Genomic DNA, 24,654 nt, shown 5'->3' with positions numbered 1-24,654 from the left:
GATAACACTTCAAAGAAATATGAGGGCTTCAGAGTCTGAGTCAGTGTCTGTCAGGAAAAGAGTTGCAGAAACTTTAGGAGACATACTCATTTCCTCTCATATTCCTCTCATATAACCCTTATCATATGAATGAAAGCACTCTTAGCAGAGCAGATTTCACAGGTTTATTAGCAAGTCTTTGTGGTGCCAGATTTTTTCCCCAGGACATGCTCTAGCAAGGCAAGGAGCTGCACCTCTCCCCATCAGGTATTCAGGCTTAAGAGGATTAGGGCCAGGAAGCACTTCTTCCAGAGAACATGGAGACTCGGGTCATGTCAAAGCTGGGGGGCGAGAGTTTATTGCTCTTTGTTGCAGCCCCCTGAGTCCTTCCATGAAGGCCTCCCAAGTGATCGAGTCTGGCTTAGGTTGCCCCCCCCCCCGCTGTGAGGGGTCTTGCCCATCACTGACTTCTGACCAAGCTTTGGACCAAGCAGGGAGAGGAACTGAGGCAGTGTTTGCTACCAGAGGCAGGCTTTGTCTCCTGCAGTTGGCATTCCAGAGGTCGTCTCTCACCCTTAGCCACAAGGGGTAGAGATACAATTTCTAAAATCAGGCAGAGCTGTCTACAACATGTAAGAATGATTAACCTTGCCAGTATCCATGGATTCAAGTCAAGACAATTATCTTGAGGCATCACTTTTCATTAATCAGGTTGGCAAAGTTTTTCAATATTGTAACAACCTCTGTTGGAGAGAGTGTAGAAAAACAGGTATTTCATACATTCTGATCAGGAAGATTAATTACTGCAATTTTCCAGGATGTGAATTGGCAAAACTTGCTAAAAAACTCTGATCCCCTGGCTGGTGTAGTTCAGTGGATTTAGCGCAGGCCCTCGAAGCAGATGATCGCAGTTCAATTCCCAGCAGGGCACATGCCTGGGTTTCAGGCCAGTTCCCAGCAGGGGCCAGTTCCCAGCAGGGGATGCACCAGAAGCGACCGTACATTGATGTTTCTTTCCTTCCCTTCCCCTCTAAAAATAAATGAATAAAATAAAAAAATTAAAAAAAAAACCTCTCTGATCAAGGACTTCTGATCAAGATGGAGGTTTAGGTAAACAAAACTCACCCCCTCACCCCCTCGAAAAACCACAGCAAAAATTACAACTAAACTACAAAATAACTATCATTCAGAGCCACCAGGAGATAGTTTTTCAATTAGTAACTGCATGGATGTTGAACAACCAAGGAATTAAAGAAGTCACATTCATTAATATGGATAGGAGGGTCAGAGATGTGGAGACACAGAATGGACCAGTTCCACACCCATACATGATAGATAAAAATCAGGAGGGATATCTCAGGAGTAAGGGATCCCAGCCCCACATCAGAGCATCCAGCCCAGGGTTCTAGTGCCAGGAAGATAAGTCCCCATAACTTCTGGCTGTAAAAAACAGTGGAGGGCGGGGAAGCAGAAGAAACTGTGGGATTCTCAGGCATCTCCTTTTAAAGGGCCCACTACAGACTTAAGACTTACTCAGACTCACTTCCTCTGGGCTCCAACACCAGGACAGAAGCTTGAAGGGCACCAGTATCATACAGGGAGGAACTGAAGTGTCTGGTATCAGGGTGAGTGCAGAGTACAGCTTCCTCCTGGACAAAATTCTAGAAGCCAAGCAGTAGCCATTGTTTCTTTTCTGAGCCTTTCTCAACACGGAACCACAGAGTGTCAACACCATATATGAAACTCCATCAACCTGGTTCACACAGGTTGCCCCAGCCTGGCAATTACCTAAGGCCCTGCCCCATTTCACTTACAGGTTCGCCTAAGTGATTAACAGCGGCTTTTCTACATTAGGCCACACTACTAAGGCAGGACATCAAAACAGCTCTACCTATTACATAGAAACAAATATAAGGAGTCTGCCAAAATGAGGAGACAAAGAAACATGGCCTAAATGAAAGAATAGATTTAAAAAAATACAGGGATAGAACTAAACAAAATGGAGATAAGTAATCTATAAGATGCAGAGTTCAAAGCATTATTATTAGGATGCTCAAGGAACTCACTGGGTACTTTGATGGCATAAAAATGATCCAATTAGAAATGAAGGTTACACTAAGTGAAATGAAAAACTTATGGAGAATCAACAATGAAGCTGAGAATCAAATCAAAGATTTGGAACATAAGGAAGGAAAAAACATTCAATCAGAACAGCAAAACAAAAGAATACAAAAAAAAGAATAAACTAAAGAGCCTCTGGTACAACTTCAAGCATACCAACATTCAAATCATAGGGAACCTGGAAGGAAAAGAGAAAAAACATGAAATTAAAAACTTAGTTGGAAAAAAAATGAAAGAAAACACTAATTTGGTGAAGGAAATAGACATGCAAGTCCAGGAAGTATAGAGAGTCCCAAATAAGATGAAAGCAAAGAGGACCACACCAAGACACATCATAATTAAAATGCCAAAGGTTAAAGATAAAGAGAGAATCTTAAAAGAAACAAGAAAAAAACAGAGTTACCTACAAAGAAGTTCCCATAAGACTATCAGCTGATTTCACAAAAGAAACTTTGCAAGCTAGAAGAGACTGGCAAGAAGTATTCAAAGTGATGAAAAGCAAGGGCCTACAACCTAGATTACTCTATCCACCAAAGTTATCGTTTAGAATGACAGGGCAGATAAAGTGCTTCCCATACAAGGTAAAGCTAGAGGAGTTCATCATTACCAAGCCATTATTATATGGAATGTTAAAGGGACTTACTTATTTAAGAAAAAGAAAATCAAAACTATGAACATTAAAAGGGCAATAAATTCACAATTATCAACAATTGAATCTAAAAAACAAACTGAGCAAACAAGCAGAACAGGAACAGAATCACAGATTGGAGATCATTTGGATGGCTACCAGTTGTGAGGGGAAAGAGGGAGAATGGATGAAAGGGTGCAGAAATTAGGGAGTACAAATTGGTAGTTACAGAATAGGCAGGGGGTGTAAAGAACAGTATAGGAAGACATCAGGAAAAGGTGGTGATGGAGTAGGACGGAGCTGATTCCATCTCCCCCTACATGTGTGAGAAAAATCTGGCTGATCTACAGAGGAACAGAGAAAACAGCCAACAGTTCCCCCAGCATATATAAAAATAACAGACCAGAAATTGTATCAAACACTGAAAAAGCAAACAACAGTAAGGAGACAGCTGCAGGACAGTAGGGTCTCAGGGACCAGAGCAAAGACAGGATCAGGGCGGTCTCGGCCTACACCTGGTGCCCAGTGGGTCTACCAAGTACTCTTTGGGAGTCCAGGGCCTGCCACAGGGTCCTTGGGAGAGAGCCGGGTTATCAGCTCCCTCCCTCCCTGGCCAAGCAAGGTTTGGGCAACACCGGGAGAGACCTGGTTGCTTGAGGTTGCAGAGAGGGGAATAAGGACAAAGGGCCATGATCACCCACAGAGTCTGTGGTCACCAGCTTGGGAGAATTGAGAGGCACAGTGTCAGGCTCCGACTCCAATGGTCACCTGTCTGGCTGGAGAATTGGGCTGTGCTCGCAGGCTTGAGTGGAAGAAATTTCTTGAAAAGTAAACTCTTTGGGGTATCCTCCTGCGACAGCCGCTTGGCCTACTCCCCACCCAGCCTAGCAGCTATCACCAGGTTGGGCAGAAGGCTTTGTGTTCCCCCATAGCACTGGAGGAAAGTGTCTGCGCCCAAATGTGGGACCCAGGCAGCCTGGCCACACACACGTGCCTGCACCCCAGCCCACCGAGATGACTCCCAGGGAAAGACTGCTCTGAAGAGGACCTAGATCCCCTGCATGGGGTGCTGGGGAGAAGAACCAGGATAGCTCTTGGGAGAATGCTCAAGAGACTGGCTGAGTACACATCCAGGAGGGAGAAAGACCCTCAGTCTGTTGCAGCCAGCAAGACCAGAAAAACCGGTTCAGCCAGCTGGAAAACAACAAGAGGTGTTTTGTTTTGTTTTTTTTAAGTAATCTTTTATTTCTTAATTTTATTATTGTTTTATCTTTCAATATCTTCTTTCTCTCTTTTGGTCTTTATTGTTTTATTCCTCTTTCCTTTCTTTCTGAACTTATTGCTTCTTCCTCCCTTCTCCTGCCTTTTGTTTCCCCACAAGTGAGACAAAAAACTTGGAACTGCAAAAAGACCAGAGCTGGACCCAAAGAGGGGACATCCCAACAGTAGAAACAGAGACAAATCTCACTTTGCTATAGCAGAGAAACTACAAGCTACTGCATATTTCTATTACTATTTTTTCATTATTCTTACACCTTTTATTTTAATAGTATCTTTGTATTCCTCCTCTGTCTATATAGTCTTCTTTCCCTTGGCTGGATATATTGTATCATTTGACAGGCTTCCTCTGTTCTCTCCTCCACAGTGTATTGCTAATTTTCTATGGTCCTTTAGCACACTACTCAAAGTTCTATAGCCCCTATTCATGTTACCCAGATCACATAGATTCTGTCATATGATTGTTGCTCTAATCTTATTATAAATAATAGCTCTTCTATACAAATGTAAATACTTCACAACACCCCTCCCAAATCAGCCCACTTCACATTTTCCTGAATTCTATTACTATAGTGAATAACTCTTTTTGCTCACACACTACACCTATTTACTATCCTTCACTCTCACCTTACCTCAGAATATGACCTCCCAAAACCTCACTGTTTTCTAGATCCAACTCACAAGCCTTCACTCCCCAACAAGAGCCTTATCTTCTGTCCATCCTTTCTTAAAAGTGGCTAGTTAAATTGAAGATTACTGTTAACACTGTACATAGCCTAAAGACCCCCTATCTCTTCACTACAGGCTGCTATTGTAAATATCATAGAATACTCTCATGCTGTCATAAACCATTTTGCCTCCCCCTCCAACTGATCACACACACAAATAAAAAGAGTAGGTGGAAGCAGTGAACACCAGGATACCAACTGGAAGAGGTAACCCAACAAAAAAGGAACCACCAACAGGTAACAACAGAAGAAGGTGAAGGGGGGGAATAGAAACCACACAAACATCAATCCAATACCTATCTAGAAATACAACTAAATAGTGGAGAAACCTACCCAGTAAAAACACCAGAATAAGAGCAAAAAAGAATCCTCAAAACCTTGTACACACAGAAGAACTACCATCAACACAACCCACCCTCACCAGCACAACAAATTAAAATGAGTGGCAGACAGAGAGACCATCAGTTTACCAGCTGTTGGGAAGGAAACACAAAAGAAAGACCAAAACCCCCAAAAACTCAAAGACAAACTCAGAGCCAACATTAAGGACAGCCCAAGACCAGTGAGCTGGGGAGATCAAGAAGACTACACCACTGAAACTCACAGGTAGTATAACACAGAAGTGCACACCATAAACCCAGAAAGCTAAAACAAATCAGTTTAAGAAGCTAAAGCTAACAAGAAGAGTCTCACAAACAGTAGGAAGACAAAGAAACAATCTCCAAATCAAAGAAAAGGAGGAAGCCTCAGAAAGAATGCTAGATAAAACAGAGGCAAGTGAGCTATCAGATATTGAATTCAAACCTCTGGTTATCGGGAAGTTCAAAGAGCTCACAATGAGCTACCAGGAACTGCAGGGAATTACAATGAATTCACTACAAACTATTTCAACAAGAAAAAGAAAATGGAAAATATCAGCAAGGGCTGAAAGGAAATGAACAATAAAATTGCTTAACTGAACAATACAGTGGAAGGAATCGAAAGCAGGATTTATGAAGCAGAAGATCAGATCAGAGAGTTGGGGGACAAAGTAGAAAAAAATACCCAGAAAGAACAAAAAAAAAGGAAAAGAGGCTCAGAAAGAATGAAGAGGGATTAAGAGAAATGCAAGACAATATGAAACGTAATAATATCTGAATAATAGAAATAGAAGAAGAAGAAGAAGAAGAAGAAGAAGAAGAAGAAGAAGAAGAAGAAGAAGAAGAGCAAAAGATAGAAAACCTATTTGAAAAAGTAATGATGCAAGACTTCCCTAATTTGATGAAAGAAAAAGTCACACGAGTCCAGGAAAAACAGAGTCCTAAACAAGAGGAACCCAAAGAGGCCCACTTCAAGATATATTATCATTAAAATGGCAAAATTTCAACATAAAGAGAGAATCTTAAAGGCAGCAAGGGATGACAATAAAGTAACATACAAGGGAGCCCCAATAAGGTTAGCTACTAACTTCTTAATGGAAACGCTCCAAGCAAGAAGAGAATGGCAAGAACTATTCCAAGTAATGAGAACCAGAGGCCTGCAAACAAGGCTACTTTACCCAGCAAGGCTCTCAATCAAGATAGAAGGCCAAATAAAGAGCTTCAAGACAAAAGAAGTCTAAAAGAATACACCTCCACCAAAACAGCTCTGCAAGGAAATACTAAAAGGACTGCTTTAAGAAAAGGAAGGGAAAGAGAGAGAGAGAGAAACACAGGTATAAAAGTGACAATGAATAAGTACCTATCAATAATAACCTTAAACATAAATGGATTAAATGCTCCAATCAAAAGACAGAGAATAGCTGAATGGATGAGAAAGTATGACCAACACATATGTTGGCTACAAGAGACTCACTTCAGGACAAAAGACCTACATGTACTAAAAGTAAAGGGCTGGAAACAAATTTTCCAAGCAAACAGAGAGAGGAAAAAAAAGCCAATGTAGCAATACTCATGTAAGACAAAATAGTCTTCAAAAAAAGGGCCATAAAAACAGACCCAGAAGGTTACTTCTTAATACTTAAGGGAAGAATCCACCAAGAAGACATAAAAATTTGTAAATATATATGCACCCAACATAGGAGCACCCAAATATATAATGAAAATCTTACAGGACTTCAAGAAAGATATTAACAGCAACACAATTATAGTTGGGAATTTTAATGACCCACTGTCAAAAATAAACAGATCTTCCAAACAAAATATCAACAAAGATATTGTGTCATTGAGCAAAGCCCTTGATGAAATGGATTTAACTGATGTATATAGAGCCCTTCACCCCAAAGAAGCTAAATTCACATTCTTTTCAAATGCACATAGAATATTTTCAAAGATAGACCACATGATAGGACACAAAACGAGCCTCAACAAATTTAAGATAATTTAAATTATCCCAAGCATTTTCTCTGAACACAGGGGAGTGAACCTGGAAACCAGCCACAAGGAAAAAGACCCAAAACACTCGAAATCATGGAGATTGAATAGCATGCTATTAAACAATGAATGGGTCGAGAATGAAATTAGGAAATAAATTTAAAAGTTTCTGGAAACAAAAAAAAAAATGAACTCATGACAACCCATAAGTTATGGGACACAGCAAAGGCAGTCCTGACAGGGAAGTTCATAGCATTACAGGCCTACCTAAAAAAGATAGAAATATTTCAAACAAATAAGCTAACCCTACCCCTACAAGAACTCAAGGAACAACAACAAAGACAGCTCAGAGCAAGTAGAAGGAAAAAAAAATAACCAAGATCAGAGCAGAATTAAATGACATAGAGACTAAAAGCACAATTCTAAGGATCAATATATCCAGGAGTTGGTTTTCTGAAAAGATAAACAAAATAGACAAGACTTTAAGCAGGCTCATTAAGAAAAGAAGAGAGAGAACTCAAGTAAACACAATTAGAAATGAAAGAGGAGAAATTACAACTGACACCACAGAAATACAAAGGATTGTAAGAAACTACTGTGAAGAACTCTATGCCAAGAAATTTGAAAACTTAAGTGAAATAGACAAATTTCTAGAAAAATATAATGTTCCAAAACTCAACAAAGAAGAAGCATAATGCCTGAATAGACCTATAAAGCAAAAGAAACTGAAGCAATAATAAAAAAACTCCCATCACACAAAAGCCCTAGACCAGATGATTTCACAGGAGAATTGTACAAGGCATTGAAAGAAGAGCTAACCCCTATTATTCACAGACTATTCCAAAAAATCCAAAATGATGGAAGGCTCCCAAACTCTTTTTATGAAGCCAGCATCATCCTAATCCCAAAACCAGATAAAGACACAACAAAGAAAGAAAAATTCAGGCCAATATCACTGATGAACATAGATACTAAAATCCTCAACAAAACATTAGCAAACTGCATCCAAAAATACATTAAAAAGATCATTCACCATGACCAAGTGGGATTCATCCCAGGGATTCAAGGATGGTTCAATATTTCCAAATCAGTAAATGTACTACAACACATAAACAAAACCAAAGACAAAAATCACATGATCATATCAATAAATGTGGGAAAGGCATTTGATAAGGTAAAACACCCATTCATGATAAAAACACTCAGCAAAGTGGGAATAGAGGAAGCATTCCTCAATATACTAAAGCCATATATGAGAGACCTACACCCAACATCATACTCAATGGGCAAAAAATAAAATCTTCTTTACTTAGGTCAGGAATAAGACAAGGTTGTCTTCCTCAACACTTCTATTCAGTATAGTATTGGAAATTTTAGCCACAGCAATGAGACAAGAAAAGGAAATAAAAGGCATCCAAATCAGAAAGGAGGAAACAAAACTGTCACTGTTTGCAGATGACATGATACTGTATATGGAAAATTTAGTTGACTCCACCAAAAAACTACTTGACCTAATAATGAATTTGGCAAAAGAGCGGGATACAAAGTCAATATCCAGAAATCAAAGACATTTTTGTATACCAACAATGAAACGGCAGAAGCATAAAGCAAGAAAAAATCCCTTTCAATATAGCAAAAACAAAAATAAAATACCTAGGAATAAACCTAACCAAGGAGGTAAAAGACCTGTATACAGAAAAGTACACAACACTGAAGAAAGAAATTGAGGAGTACACAAACAAATGGAAATGTATACCATGTTCATGAACTGGAAGAATTAACATCATCAAAATGTCCATACTACCCAAAGCAATTTACAGATTCAATGCAATACCTATTAAAATACCAATGACATATTCGCAGAAATAGAACATACACTTCAAAAATTCATATGGAACCATAAATGACCCCAAATAGCAGCTGCAATTTTGAGAAAGAAGAACAAAGTAGGAGGGATCACAATACCTGATACCAAACTGTATTACAAGGCCACTGTAATCAAAAGAGCCTGGTACTGGCATAAAAACAGATACATGGACCAGTGGAATAGAACAGAGAGCCCAGAAATAAACCAAAGTCTCTTTGGGCAATTAATATTTGACAAAGAGGGTAGCAACATAAAATGGACTACAAATAGCCTCTTCAACAAATGGTGTTGGGAGAACTGGACAGCTATGTGCAAAAAAAAAATATGTAAGTCAAGCACCAACTTACACCATACACCAAAATAAATTCAAGGTGGATGAAAGACTTAAGTAATAGCCATTACACCATTAAAGTTCTAGAGGTGAACATAGGCAGGAAAATCTCAGATATTTCACACAGCAACATTTTTACTGATATGTCCCCGAGAGCAACAAACATCAAGGAAAAAATAAACAAGTGGGATCTCATCAAAATTAAAAGCTTTTCATGGCTAACAAAAACAGTATTAAAATAAAAAGAGAACCAACTGCATGAGAAAACGTATTTGCCAATGATTCCTCAGACAATGGTTTAATCTCCAAAATATACAAAGAATTTACACGACTCCACTCTAAGACAAGCAACCCAATTAAAAAGTGGGTGAAGGACTTGAACAGACACTTTTCCAAGGAGGACATATAGAGGATCCAGAGTCACATGAAAAGATGCTTTATGTCACTAGCTATCAGAGAGATGCAAATTAAAACCACAATGAGATACCACTTTACACCTATTAGAATGGCCATCATAAACAAAGTAACCAACAACAAGTGTTGATGAGGTTGTCAGCAAAAAGAGACCCTAGTTTATTGTTGGTGGGATTGAAGACTGGTACAACCACTATGGAAAACACTATGGAATTTTTCTAATAAGACTAAAAATGAATCTGCCTTTTGACCCAGCAATTCCACTGTTAGGATTACATTCTAAAAACCCTGAAACACCAATTCAAAAGAACCTGTGCACCCCAATGTTCATAGCAGCACAATTTACAATAGCCAAGTGTTGGAAACAACCTAGGTGCCCAGCAGTAAATGAATGAATCAAAAACTATGGTACATTTACACAATGGAATTCTGTGCAGCTGAAAGAAAGGAGCTCCTACCCTTTGCAACAGCATGAATGGAACTGCAAAGTCTTATGCTGAGTGAAATAAGCCAGGCATTGAAAGACAAATTTCACATGATCTCACCTTTAACAGGAATCTAAACAACAAAACAGATGAGCAAGCAAAATATAACCAAAGGCACTGAAATAGAGAACAGGCTGACAGGGACCAGAGGAAAGTTCATAGGAAAAGGGGAAGGATTCACAGGAACAAGTATAAAGGACACATGGACAGAAACTAAGGGGGGGTGAAAATGGGATGGAGGTGGGGAGCACTGAACGGGGTGGGCTGGGACAGGAGTAAAGGACAGAAAACTGTACTTGAACAATAATTAAATTTTTTAAAAAAAGAACAGTATCAGAAATGGAGTAACCAAAGAACTTATATGCATGATCCATGGACATGAACTAAGGGTGGGGTGGTTGCCAGAGAGAAGGAGGGGTGCTGGATGGAGGGGGCAAAGGGGGAAAATTGGGACATGTCTAATAGCATAATCAATATAATATATTTTTCAAAAAATAAAACTTTCTGATCCAGCATTTCCACTTCTAGAACAAATCCTTAAGGATAAAAGTGGCTGTTACCTTATGAGAAATAAGGTAACAGGAAGACCATAGAAGCAACTAAATAAGCATTGATGGGATGGTGAATATATGTTATGAGAGACTGTTTAATCAGTAAAAAGAGTAAGAAAGGCCCAAATATCTTAAATTGGAAAGATTTCCACAATATATTTTTAAATGGGAAAGAAAATCTCAGAACATTACATATCACAGGCCTCTCTTTTTGTGAAGAAATACATCTATTTAAATTTATGCAATGGTATTGGAGAGGTAGCAATGCCTGCTTTAAAGTTATAAGAAAAAACCTAGGAAAGTTCACACCAACCTGTTGACATTGGCACCCTCCTGAATTTAAAAAAAGAGGAGGAAAGAAAGTTATTACTATTCATTATTGCTCCTTCTACTTCTATGCCTGTGTTGCTTTTATTATTACCACAGCTATGTATTACTTTTAACATTTAAACTACGAATGAAACTATCTCCTTGACAAAAGCAGTCAAGATGGGAAGAAAAACAAGCAAAAAGGATTATGTTAGTTATTCATTTCTTCTTTTTGCCTGTATGTATTTATAAATGTCTACAATGAAAAGATGCTGTTGGAAAAAGACAGGCATACAAGCAAAACACAAGATTCATGTTCAAATTGGAGAATGTCTGTTGGCACTTTCTGGTGCTAATGAGCAGAAGATATTGAGGAAAATAATTGTTACATGACCATCTGGTTCCTGTAAACACCCCCTACTTTCTAATTTTCCAAGGGTGGTGGAGGGCAGGTGTGCTCACTCATTCACCCACTGTTGCTCAGAGAAGACTGTGCACATGCACTTTGTTAACACCACACTGGTTACCTCAAGGGCTACAAAGATGGCATGGACATCCTCAGGTGCTGCATAACCCACTGACAAGCAGCTTCTACCAGACTCTTCTTGGTTTCTTCACCACTAGGGGAAAAGTGTCTTTGAAATGGTCCTTATCTGTCACAGTGCATTTGGGGGCTGATTCTGAAGACTGGGCTGGATTAGAGAACTCCTCTGAGAGTAGGAAACTCACCAACTTTTGAAGAGTACTTCTACTACACAAAAAAATGTTTGTAGATGTAGTAATCCAGAAGGCTCTTAGGGCTCTGAAGTCACACCCCAACAGCTGACAGCCCAAGAAATAAGATCTGGAAAGGTGAAGCTGCATAAATGAAGAAATAGTGACAGAATTATTGCACACATCTTTTGATCTATAATAGACTGAGAACACAAAACCCACCAGACCTATTTTCTTCTCCTGTTTATTATCAAACCACTATCCCAGCCTCTCTTGCATTCTGGAATGTGGGTGTGGGTATTGCTTGCCATAGGAAACTCTATGCAGAGTCCTCCTGCTCTCCTCTCACAGGTCCTTGGAGGGCAGGTATTCAAGAAAGTGGAACAGAATGTCACAGAATGAGTAATAAATTTGTGTGGGGTCAACTGACCCTCAGGAGTTCTTCAGCAGTTAGCCCATTGTAACTGTAGTAAACCCTGTGTTTCCTCCAGACATCTCAATATAACATGTCCACCCAATATACCATTTTCTTTTAGGAGTTGCTGTTATAATACCTACTTTTTTAACACAAATTCATGCCTTCCACATGATCCATATGACCAATAAAATGCAGGATGATAGAAGAGATCTTGAATGTAGTTACAGAAATGAGTCTGACTGTAGAACCAAAAATGATTAATTTAGACCCTCGGGGTGAGGTGATCTCAGGCTCCTTGGCAACCACAGAACCATCAACTGGAAAAATGAATATGGTGGTAAGATGGGCTGGTTAGATCAACCAGATATAATTATGGAAGGGATATTCAACAAAAACAGGAAATGGAACAAGACAAATCATCACTGAAGGAACAATAATCAGTACAAGAATAAATACTCTAGCACCTGAGGTGAAAACAACAAACAAACAAATAGCTAGGTTACCTGGAACCACCTCCCCACAACTCTCTGATCACAGTCTTTTAACAAGGTAGGAATTGAAGTCAGGTGGCTCACAGCCAGGCTTCAGTGGAGACATGGAACCCAAAGCTGGATAGCCTATTCCCTCATTTTCCATTCAATCCAACAACTCCAAGAAGGAGAAATTGAACCCCTCTGTCTCACTCCCTGGTGCTCTCAACTTCTCTGCCATGGGGTCCCCTGGCACCCCATGGCTGGATGAGAGTCAAGCCATGACTCTCTCATCCTTTCCAGTAGAAGATAAAATGAGTCGACAAGCTGAGAAAAGTCTTTATTTTCAAAGCTGGATCAGGCAGAGATAAAAAAAACAGAAGCAGGAACTAAGTAAGACTGACTGAGTGACCCCAACAGGAAGAGGTATCAGGGTGAATAGAAAAGGGGCCAACACTGGGAAGGGGAGCCATGACCAGCTGTGACCTATTGAACTTGACCTGGCTCTTGCTGATCCCATCCTCATAGAGTGAAGCAGGGCTGAATTACCTGGGGATGATCTGCCCCATTACCAGGGTTCACAAGTGCCTGGTGACACTTCCTAATGGAGGTTACCTGGGCATACATGGCTTGCAGGACTCCTCTCAGATGCCTCAGCTTTAGTGTAGAGTCAATCCACTGGCTATCACAGCCCCAAATGAGCAAGGACCAAACATTCCATAGTGGTGGGCTACGCAGACCCATCTGTAGCAACAGATGGAAGTGGCTGGAATAGCTCAAGTTTGTTACCAAAGCAGTAACCTCTAGTGGTTGCAGAGCTGGTCTTCCCCCTCTAGGTCCCTGTCCAGTTCTCCTCCTCACCTTTCCCAGGGCCCATTTCCCATTACTTAGTCTAACAGTTATTTCAATCCATTTTTATCCCACATGGTCCTTGGGAAGACAGTGAAGAGAAACATTTGGAGAGTAGCAGGAATATTTCCCTAGAGTCCGCACTATGCAGCAAAGAAAACAAGGTAACTTGATTTCTGGCTTGGCTCAGACAAACCCTCCATTCACAGAATCTCACCTGGGACTTACCAGTGTAAGGAGCCAGCATCCAGCACCCAAATGCATTGGGAAAAAAATTCAAAGTCACATTTATTGTTCTTTCAATAAGAAGATCTTCTGATATTCCTAGAATTTATCTTCCTACCACCATATTGAAAATCTCAAGCAGACTGAAATGCAAAAGACAGATGTGGTTGAACTGACTGGAAAGATATTCAAGGCACATTGTTTTTTGAGAAAAGAGGTTTGTAGATCAGAATGAAAAGTATCATTTTAAGGATAGAGATAGACAGACAAGTGGATAGATAGATAGATAGATAGATAGATAAATAATTAGATAGGTATACAGATAATAGGTTATTATATTGATTGATAAATAAACAAATAATCTTTTTTAATTACTTTATTGTTGTTCAATTACAGTCATCTGCATTTTCTCCCCACCCCTGCCCCCACTCCATCCAAACCCACCTTCCTCCCTTGCTTCCACCATCCCCCTTGGTTTTGTCCATGTGTCCTTTTTTTAAATTCCCCTCCTCTGCACACCCCCTCCCCCACCATTCCCCCCCCCTTTAGTTTATGACCACATGTCTCAAGTTCTTTAGATTCTATATTTCCCATACTATTCTTGCCCCCTATCTATTTTTTACCTACCACCTATGCTACTTATTTTCTGTACCTTCTCCCCCCTTCTTCTCCCACCCCCCTGTTGCTAATCCTCCATATGATCTTCATTTCTATGGTTCTGCTCCTGATCTAGCTGTCCTCTTAGTTTGCTTTTGTTTTAGGTGTGGTTGTTAATAACTGTGAGTTTGCTGTCCTTTCACTGTTCATCTTTTTTATCTTCTTTTTCTTAGATGAGTCCCTTTAACATTTCATATAATAACAGCTTGGTGATGATGAACTCCTTCAACTTGACCTTATCTGAGAAGTACTTTATCTGTCCTTCCATTCTAAATTAAAGCTTTGCTGGATAGAGCAATCTTGGATGTAGGTCTTTGGATTTCATGACTCGGAATACTTCTTTCCAGCCCATTCTTGCCTGTAAGGTCTCTTTTGAGAAATCCACTGACAGTCTGATGGGAACTCCTTCAGAGTGACTGTCTCCTTCTCTCTTTTTGCTTTTAGGATTCTCTCCTTCATTTTAATTTTGGCTAATATAATTATGATGTGCCTTGGTGTGTTTCTGCTTGGGTCCAACTTCTTTGGGACTCTCTGAGCTTCCTGGATTTCCTGGAAGTCTATTTCCTTTGCCAGATTGGGGAAGTTCTCCTTTATTATTTGTTCAAATAAGGTTTCCATTGGTGGCTGTTCCTCTTCCCCTTCTGGTACCCCTATAATTCCGATGTTGGAATGTTTAAAGATGTCCTGAAGGTTCCTAAGTATCTCCTCCTTTTTTTGAATTCTTGTTTCTTCATCCTTTTCTGCTTGGTCATTTTTTTCCTCCTTCTGGTCTACTCCTTTGATTTGAGTCCCAGTTTTCTTTCCATTACTATTGGTTTCCTGTGCATTACCATTCATTTCAATTAGTTTAGCTTCCATATGTTCCTCTAATTTGTGACTAAAATCAACCAGTTCTGTGAGCATCCTGATCACCAGTGTTTTGAACTGTGCATCTGAAAGTTTGGATATTTCTTCCTTGCTTAGATTTATGGGCTCTGGGGCTCTGAGTTGTTCTTGAGCCATGTTTTGATCTGTTTGTGCCTGTTATGTGTGAGGAGCAGAGCCTTAGGTGTTCACCAAAGTGGGGCCACCCAGGTCGCTGATTTGTGATGCTGTATGTGGGGGCGTGGTCAGAGATGGACAATGGCAGCCTCCTTTGCTGCTTCCTGCCACTGGGGTCTCTGCAGTCAGTCTTACTGCTAGCTCCTTCTCCAGTTTATCTGCATGCAAATGTGTGACCTCCATCATCCCTCAGTGGGTCCACCGCCTTGCGCCCTCAGTGAGTCCACCTGCTTCTCCACACTTGGGATCTGCCCACGGCTGCCTGCGTGCATGGGTCACATGCCTGGGTCAGTCTGGTAGATCTTTCCTGCCTGGCCCCACTCTGCTTCTGGCTCTACCCCTCTTACCAGTTTGGCTGAAGGGTTCGTTGTTGTCAGACTTCCATGTAGTTCAATTTTCTGTGGTTTGGCTGCATTTTTGTTGCTAAAACTTTGTTGTTTTTAAACTTACTTGTGCGAGAAGGTGCAGTGCTTCCACCTACGCCTCCATCTTGGCAGAAGTCCCCACAAATAATCTTTAATGTGCATAGAAAAAAGATGTGAAAGGAAAATGCATCATACTTTTCATCATAGGTGTCTGGAAAGACAATGGATATAGAGTAAATATATCACTTATTTTAATAACGTCTAATAGTTTATAATTTTCTACTATTTTTTCTATCACTGCTTTTAAAACTAGTAAATACTGATTGTCAAAGAGTCAAAAGATACAGAAGATTATAAAGTGAAAGATAAAATTCTCCTTCCTTTCTAAGTAAAAGTATCAAACTTCTCTGTGTGTCTTTTTGTAAAGTACACCTTCATACAAACCCTAATGTATACACATCCTTTATACAATTTAATAAGTATATGTTTACGTATAATCATACTGTTTAACTTTTATTTTAATTCATAATATATCTTAAGTATTTTCCAAATCAATGCAAACAGATCTACAATTCTCATTTTTTATACTCACCTGAAGACATGTTTTCATCGGTTCTTAGAGAGAGAAGAAGAGAAAGAGGAAAGGAGAGAGGGAAGAGAAAGAGAAACATCAACTGGTTGCCTCCCATACACACCCAGACTGGGAACTGTATGTGCCTGGACCAGGGATTGAACCCTCAGCCTTTTGGTTACAGGATGATGCTCCAACCAACCAAGCCATATTGGCCAAGGCTACACTTCTCATTTTTAAATGTGACCAATATCTCATTTTATGGATATAATAATTTATTTAATTAGTCACTTAGACATGCACATTTTTTATGATTTCTAAAATTTAATTTATCAAACAATTATTGGGAGAATATCCTCACACTTAAACAGATGGTTTCAGGGAGAGAAGGATTTCCACAAGTCAAGTATATTTGAAATATATTTTAACTCATAGAATCTATGTGATGAAAGTAGTATGCATCCTTAAATTTGATGGCTATTGAAAGAATGCATTCCAAAAAATGTTATACTGAATTATACACCACCTGCATTATACCATGTCTTTGATTTCCAGTTATTTAAATTTAAATCTTTCTCTACATCTCTTTATTTAGATAGTAATGACTCAGTGCATTTCTTTTTCAACAATAATTTTGGTGGCCCAAAAGAAAATCTGGATAATATATAATTCAGTCTTGCCAAATATAAGTGTATGTGCCTGTGACTGTGTCCAAGTGTTTCCTCAAATTTTAGAGATATTTTTACTTTTATTTGTGGTCACATTTATAACTTTAAATAATTCATTGCAAACTCTTTCTTCATTTGTAAAATGTGAGTGTTTTGGGCTAGGTAAGAGGACTGGCTTGCAACAAAGCTCCAGTTCCTTCTACAGGTCACCTGTGTCCTGGGGGTCAGACACAGTGAAAGAGAAGTATGGGTGCCCACTTTGCCCTTGTAGGGTCCCAGTTTGTTTCTTAGGGGTCCCTGAGTTTCCCTCCTGGGCTCCAGTGTGTCTTTTTCTCCCCATCATGTATGCAGGTGTTTTGTCAACAGACCTGCAGTGACTTCAGGCCAACCACTAGCAACAGAGGCAACACAGAGCACAGACTTCTCCATGGTCTCTGCCTACATTTCCAACTGGATTCTCCCAGATCGTTACTATTTCCCAGCTTCTCCTATAATCATCACCCTTCTGTGTTCTTTCTGCACACTTTCAAGCCCACCCTCCTCCAACCATTGCTCTCAGTGGGAGTCCACCCTTCACCTCCTCTCATGCTCTTGTCACTCGGAACCAGACAAAAGCTCTCCATCCCCAGGTGGGCAGGAAAAATGGAAAGATCAGCCTGCTCTAAAGAAGATTTAGCCCAGATGCTGATAAAACAACAGCATGATTCCTTCTGTGCAACACCAATGTCTATTGTATGCTCTCTTTTATTTTTTCCCATTTATTTTTAAGCTTATAAACATTTTGTGAGAAGACAAAAGTGAAGAAGGAAGGTAAGAAGGGAGAGAGGTCAACATCAGAACAAGAAAATTGCTGCTCATTGATCACTAATCAAATACCACTAGCCTGATGACCTCATCTATTTCCAAGAAAATTTTCTCAGGCTGTCAGTTTCTGTGAATTGTAACTTTGGTCATGTGATCTTCATACTTGAGTAGGCCCCTATCCTTCCCAAGTAGGAAATGTCACACCTCATAAAATATAGAAGGGATTGGGAGCAGTGAAGAGCTGCCTGAGAAAGGGGCAGGGGGACATACTCTGAGCATCTACTTCCTAAGTTTTAAGAAAGATTGTTACACTATTAAACAGTATTTTATGAAGAAATGTTTAGTGGCATGGTGAAATACACATTATATCTTTAGTTTTAAAAACACAACAAAAGTATTGCAAAAATTATAAAGGGCACAATGTGCCTGTGTTTATAAGACATCAAATATTACTATTTATGAGGACTTCCACCAAGATGGAGGCGTAGGTGGAAACACTTTGCCTTCTCACACAACCAAATTTAAAAATAATGAAGTTTTAGTAACAATAAACACCGCCAAATCACAGAAAATTGAACAATATGGAGTCCAACAACAACAAACCACTCAGCTAGACCTGTAAGAGGGTCCAGCAGTGGAGGGGGTTGGGCAAAAAAGATCTCCTGACCCAGGCAGCCAAGGGCAAATCCCAGATGTGGGGTAGCGAGAGGCAGACCCAGGGAAGGTGCAAGGCAGCTGGCTGACTGTGGTCACACATTTGGGTGCAGATAAACCAGTGAAGGAGCAAGCATTGAGACAGATCGGGCAGGCCCCAGCAGCAGGAAGGAGCAGAGGGGACCACTATTGCTCCCTCTCTGACCCCGGCCCCACATACAGTGTCACAAACCAGCAACCTGGGTGGCCCCGCCCTGGTGAAAAACTAAGTCTCCTTTCCTCATACATAATAGGTTTTAACAAATCAAAACATGGCTCAAAAAGAACTCAGAGTCCCAGAACCCATAAGTCTAAGTGAACAAAAAATTGCCAACCTATCAGAGGCACAGTTCAAAACACTGGTGATCAGGATGCTCACAGAACTGGTTGATCTTAGCCACAAATTAGAGAAACATTTTAAGGCTAAACTAATTGCAATGAAGAGAAATGCACAGGAAAGCAATAGTAATGGAAAGGAAACTGGGACTCAAATCAGGGGAGCAGACCAGAAGGAAAAAAAAATGACCAAATAGAAAAATATGAAGAATCAAGAATTCAAAAAAATGAGGAGAAGCTAAGGAACCTCCAGGACATCTTTAAACACTCCAACATCGGAATTATAGGGGTACCAGAAGGGGAAGAGGAACAGCCACGAGTGGAAACCTTATTTGAACAAATAATAAAGGAGAATTTCCCCAATCTGGCAAAGGAAATAGACTTCCAGGAAATCCAGGAAGCTCAGAGAGTCCCAAAGAAGTTGGACTCAAGCAGGAACACACCAAGGCACATCAAATTACATTAGCCAAGATTGAAATGAAGAAGAGAATCCTAGAAGCAGCAAGAGATAAGGAGACAGTCACCTACAAAGGAGTTCCCATCAGACTGTTAGAGGATTTCTCAAGAGACCTTACAGGCAAGAAGGGCCTGGAAAGAAGTATTCCAAGTCATGGAATCCAAAAACCTACAACCAAGATTGCTCTATCCAGCAGAGCTTTCATTTAGAATGGAAGGACAGATAAAGTGCTTCTCAGATAAGGTCAAGTTGAAGGAGTTCATCATCACCAAGCCCTTAGTATATGAAATGTTAAAGGGACTTATCTAAGAAAAAAAGATAAAAAGATGAACAGTGAAAGGACAGCAAACTCAGTTATTAAGAACCACACCTAAAACAAAAGCAAACTAAATGGGCAGGAGGGAACCATAGAAATGAAGATCACGTGAAGGGTTAGCAACAGGGGAGTGGGAGAAGGAGAAGGGGGGAGAAGGTACAGAAAAAAAGTAGCATAGATGGTAGATAGAAAATAGATAGGGGGGAGAGTAAGAATAGTAGGGAAAATGTAGAATCTAAAGAACTTGAGACACGTGGTCATAAACTAATGGAGGAGAGGGGGTGTGCAGGGTGGAGGGGAATGAAGGGGGAAGTAGAACAACTGTAATGGCATAATAAAATTAAAAAATTTTAAATATTACTATTTATTATTTCTGGGCAGTCATATTTTGAGTTTTTTAAATTTTTACATTTTAAAAATATTTTACAGTAACTGGATTTTTTCTATCATTAGAAAAAATAATAATTGCTATTTCGTAAAAGAAAGAGAGAGAAATTTAAGTTGGTAGAAAGACCTCACCATAAGTTTAGGCTTAGTACTACAATAATGTATGATTCCCAAAATTGGTGGAAGACATACTTTTAATTCAACTTGTCCAAACTCGAACTTGTATTTGTTCCTTCTAAACTTGCCACCTTTCAATTCTTCTCTGTTTTTATGATTATCTCTCCACTCGTTGAGTTAAACAAGCTAAAACACCTACCTACCACCATCAGAAAAAAACGGAATTCTAAAATATCTCTTAATTTTATTATTCTTACCTCCAGCCAGTAGACTCCTCCACCCACCCCCATCTAAGTTTAACCACACATCATTCTCTATCTTAGACCACCACTGCAAGAGCTTAAGATCTGCTTTTTCCACTTTGGTTCAGCATCATCCCAAACCATCCTAACTCCTATACTGATGTGGGTACTGATGGCTATCCTTTACTGAATATCGTTTTCTAGTTGCAAGTCTAACATCAAGTATACTAGAATGGAAATTTTGTATTTCCACCCACCAAGTCTGTTACTTCTCTGGCCTTCATTGTTTTAGGAAATCATAATATTATTTACTTAGCTCATTCCCAAACCCTGAAGGTGTCCAGCTCATTCATCAGTGCAAAGTCTCATCAAACAAAGTTCCAAAGCATATCTTAAATTCTCTCATTTTATTCCACCTATATTGCTACTAGCAAAGTCCTTGCCAACATCATCTCTTGTCTACAGCACTACAGTAATCTCTTAACTGGTCTCCCTGCTTTCATTCTTCATCATATAATCTATTATCTGCACATAACTCAAGAGAGATCTTAAAATCAAAGCAGAACAGGAACCAGGTTAAATCCCTCCATTGAATTTGCATTGCACATGGAAACAAAACAGACCCCTTCTCTTGCAGAACTCGTTTCTGCTCACTTCTTGGAAATCACTTCTCATCAGTTTACTTGCCAGATTCTAAGCACACTAACCCCCTTCTACTGCTCCAGCAGAACAAGGCTGACCACAGCTCAGGAACTCACTCAGTGCTGGTTGCGTCTGCTGCCAGGAATGTTTCCTACTGCCTTTTTTTATGGCCTTTCTTCCTCATCAGGCAAAGTGCAGAACATACATAACTTTCTCACAGAGGCCTTCCTCATTACCAATTTAGGCAAATGACTAACCCCCTGTCTACACCCCTTCTTTCACACTATTTTATTTCCTCCTTTACATTTATAATGCTCTATTAATAGACTTCGATATTACTTATCAGTCTCCTTCCACTAGAAAGTAAACCTCATTTTTTGTTTTATTTTTAGCCTCACCCAAGGACATGTTTATTGATTTTAGAAAGAGGAAGGGAGAGAGGGGGAGAGAGGGAGTGGGGAGAGAGACACATCAATGTGAGAGAGAAGCATCTATTTGTTGCCTCCCATATGCACCCTGACCAGGGATTGAAACTGCAACCTAGGTGTGTACCCTGACCAGGAATTGAGCCTCCAACCTTTTGGTGTACAGGACAATGTTTCAACCAACTGAGCCACTTGGTCAGGACTATCAGTGGTTTTTTCACTGCTGTTTCCTTAAATCTAACAAAGTCCCTGTGATTATTAAGTCTTTGTTGAATGGATAAATGAATAAATCCCTAGAACTTCCTAACAGTTTTTAAACTGGCATATTGAACTGTTTCTGTGAGTTTCAGTCCATGCCAAAATCTAAAATTTCATAGTTTAAACTTAAATTAACTGTGGAAAAGCTGACTACCTTGCCAAGTTTGCCAGAGACCAAACTGCCTCTCTGATGTGCAACTGGTGAAGACATTAAAAGCATGCAAGTACCAGTTATGAAAGCACAGTGAGGTGCCATGACACCACCAGAACTGAAGAGTCCCTCAAGCCAGGGGATCTGAGGACAACACTTGCCACTCTCTGGCATCTGTGGTATGTTCTGCAAAAAGCAAACAGCTGTCCCATGATAGATCAGGGAACAGAGGACAAGCTTCACTTTCTGTCAGTGTGCTTCTGTCCTGATCTGGAATAGATTCTGTTCTTTAGAGAAGAAATATCCAAAAGCATTCTAAAAGAAGAGGGGTAAATGTATATAGATGGAATTCAAGGAGGACAGAGCTCTGTTGTTTCTTTTCTATTAGGTGCATACTTGCACTCCAATCATCAAAATATTCACATCAGTGTTGACACTGCACACCTACTGAGGAACTCTGAGCTCTCCCACACTCAGATGCATAAGCCGTATATAACCAGAACTCAGGAACACTGACTTTGCATATCCTGTTTTTTCTCAGAGAGCAGCCCTTACAGAGTATTCTTGAAAGCAATGACCACTGTCCAACTCTAACAGACTGAAGCAATATGACTAATCATAATTCAAACATCTCAAATGATCAAAGCCCATTTTCAACATTATTTCCTCCAATTTTTTGCACTGTTTCTCGGAACCACACATTTTATAGGCTCTGTGCACAGTGTATGAAGAGACAGTGAGATACACTAATTGAAAAACTGTGAGGAAATAAAACTGTGAGGAAGGCAGCAGTGCCCTGGTGTGTGAGAACAGAACATCTATGGCAGCAAACTAGGCAATAGATTCAGAGAATAATCTGGCTGACATATTTGCCTCACTGTCCAGAGTGAATTAAATTTTGCTTTGATTGTGCTGTGATAAAAAAAAGCAATAGTTTTGGATGCACATCTTTGGAGGGTAGAAGCTGACATTAAGGCAGCATCAGAGTATGCTGAGGAAAAGATTTATAACTGCAGGTACATGTTGGTCAAATGGTCTGGTCCATAGGTACTTCTTTTTTTGTTTTATCTAGTATATTCCAGGAGTGATGAAATCACAATTAAAATAAAAATATAAAGTCACAGAAAAAGCAGATCCAGCAGAAGGGGTAAAGGCAGGTTTTCTAGATAGGCGGTGTTATCTAAAATTCAAATCTACACAGGGATAACAAAGCCTTTCCTCACAGGAGTATGTTGGCTCTTTTTTTTTAAGCACCAGAATAGGCAAAAACCAGAATCTTGGCTTCAGCCCAGTCTCCTACACAAATACAAGGTGAGGCAAAAGTAGGTTTACAGTTGTTCATATGGAAAATAATATAATAATTAGTAAATAATAGAACAAATAAACTTCATGTTTGGTATACTCACAACTATAAACCTACTATTGCCCCACCCTGTATTATTAGTCAGGGTGTTGGTATTTTGAAATCTGAGCTCAGAAGGTGGGGGAGAGGAGGCAACTGAGAAGAACAGACAATAATAAAAAGCAATAAATTGACCTATATTAGATGAAAGAGAATTAATAGACTAAGACAAATAAAGAATTAAATATAATAAACATTCTTGAAGAGAAGAGAGATGATATTTTTGATGTGAGATAAAGCCAGAAGTTTTAAAGAAGAACCAAGTAGATACTAAACATGAAAGATATGAGTTAAAAATAAACTCAAAACATGGGATAAATTGTTGAGTGGATACAGCTAAATAGAAAATGTGTGAGGTAAAAGACTGGGTAAAGAGCTTCTCTCAAAAGAAATCAGAGGGACAAAAACAAAATTTACTTGGAAGGTTAATAAATATGACTGATATAGTGGGCAATATAATATTTCTATACGACAAGTTTAACAAGCAAAAATATATACAGAAAAGATTATTTGAAAAAAATATTAAATTTTACTAAAGAAAGATGGAAGTCTTCAAGTTTAAAGGCCTAACTATGTACCAGGAGATAGATAAGAAAAAATATACAGTAAAAACAGTTTTAAAATATTAACAATACCATAGTCAAAGAAAAATTCCAAAAGTGTTCAGTAAGAAGGGGCTAATCATTTCCAAAAAAGAAAAATCAGAAGCTGAATATCATCAATTTTCTAATACCATGGGGAATAAGATGATAATAGTTGTAGTCATACCCACATAATGGAAGGAAAAGAACTTCAAAACAATATTTTATGTTTAGCTATGTTCCACTTTCAGTGACAAGGCAAAAATGTGCTCTTAGAAGTTTGTGACCTAAGACTTCTTAGTGCTGATGAGATCTCTTTGAAAAATCTTGAAAGAGGTCCTACAGCAAGAAAGAAAAAAATTAAGTGATGAAAAGTAACATTGAGTAAATAGCAATGAAATTGTTGTTTCTAGTAAGTTAAATGCACAGAAAGAATTACCTCTAATAATCCAGAAATAAAATTGAGAGATACTTGATAGATTCTAAGCCTCCACCATAAAGAGCCAAAGCCCCACTGCTGTGGTTTCTGTGGACCAAGCTGGGAGCTGATCTTCCATCTCACCTCACCTTCAACAAACACACATGAGGCAGCCATCCAATTTTTCTGGTCAGCAGAAGCAGGTGGTGCCACTTTGTTTCCCCAAAGGATAGCATCATCAGGACTGAGCAGGCAGCTGGTCCATCATCTCCCTGGCTCTTATCCCCTCACCACTAAACACACACACACACACACACACACACACACACACACACACACACACACCTACTACTTGTAAAACTGATGAAATCTGAATAAGAGCAGAGGATTGTTTCAATATAAATC

At 39.4% G+C, this 24,654-nt stretch overlaps 1 long non-coding RNA gene across 1 annotated transcript; it reads right to left on the bottom strand.

The window, feature by feature from the left end:
• Nucleotides 1-254: 254 nt before the first annotated feature.
• Nucleotides 255-11,894, bottom strand: LOC128626983 (uncharacterized). Its single transcript, XR_008391091.1, has 3 exons — nucleotides 11,772-11,894; nucleotides 1,513-1,640; nucleotides 255-1,009 (listed from the first exon to the last, which is right to left on the bottom strand). It is a non-coding gene; the product is annotated as an uncharacterized LOC128626983 (long non-coding RNA).
• Between the last annotated feature and the right edge of the window lie 12,760 nt (nucleotides 11,895-24,654).

This window comes from Artibeus jamaicensis, unplaced genomic scaffold (genome assembly GCF_021234435.1).
Source record: "Artibeus jamaicensis isolate MK-2021 breed Jamaican fruit bat unplaced genomic scaffold, CSHL_Jam_final contig_264, whole genome shotgun sequence".
In the NCBI taxonomy this organism is placed as follows: Eukaryota; Metazoa; Chordata; class Mammalia; order Chiroptera; family Phyllostomidae; genus Artibeus; species Artibeus jamaicensis.
Note: the sequence above shows the minus strand (reverse complement) of the source record. Positions and strands in the feature narration are given on the sequence as shown.